This window comes from Perca fluviatilis, chromosome 15 (genome assembly GCF_010015445.1).
Source record: "Perca fluviatilis chromosome 15, GENO_Pfluv_1.0, whole genome shotgun sequence".
Lineage (NCBI taxonomy): Eukaryota > Metazoa > Chordata > Actinopteri > Perciformes > Percidae > Perca > Perca fluviatilis.
Window position 1 is genome coordinate 33,807,888 of NC_053126.1, and position 821 is coordinate 33,808,708.

Here is an 821-nt window from a genome sequence, read left to right on the forward strand (position 1 = left end):
TCATTATTATTCACAGCTTTAAATCATCATGTTCAGCTTCATGTGTTTATACAACCATATCAACCATCATAAAATGGCTTCCAATAAACAGCAAATAAATGCTAACATTGATTATATTTTGACCCCTAATAATTATATAATTTGCATTGTACAGAATATGTTTAATTGAATGGTTTTATTTTGAAACGTTGCTTGTCCACTGCCCTCCTGTGGTCACAGTGGTGAACTGCAACTGCAATTTTTTTCAACATTTCCCCATGTAATGGTGTCCAAGTGACTGATGTGAACAAAAATCTTTGTAACCCTGATAGGACAGATGTTCAGCGTCAGTTAGCGTCCACTAAAAGTTCTGTTGTTGTCGCTGACAGACTCAGATTATTATTCTAAGTGTCTGACATCATAATGGAAAGGATCCCTACAGAGATAGAGCTTTTAGTTCAAGAGTAAGATCCTTTTAGTTTAACATGAAACAGCCCCGAAATCACCATCACCGAACTCCACCAGACTCCATGTAAATAATCAGGACTTTTAGCGTGTATAGAGCCAGCATATCTCCACCAGACTCCATGTAAATAATCAGGACTTTTAGTGTGTATAGAGCCAGCATATCTCCACCAGACTCCATGTAAATAATCAGGACTTTTAGCGTGTATAGAGCCAGCATATCTCCACCAGACTCCATGTAAATAATCAGGACTTTTAGCGTGTATAGAGCCAGCATATCTCCACATGAAAATGGGTGAATTTATTTTATTTTATTTCAACCAAACCAGAGTGGTGATTGTTGGAACAGTGGAAAGATGAACCAAGATGGCTTTTGG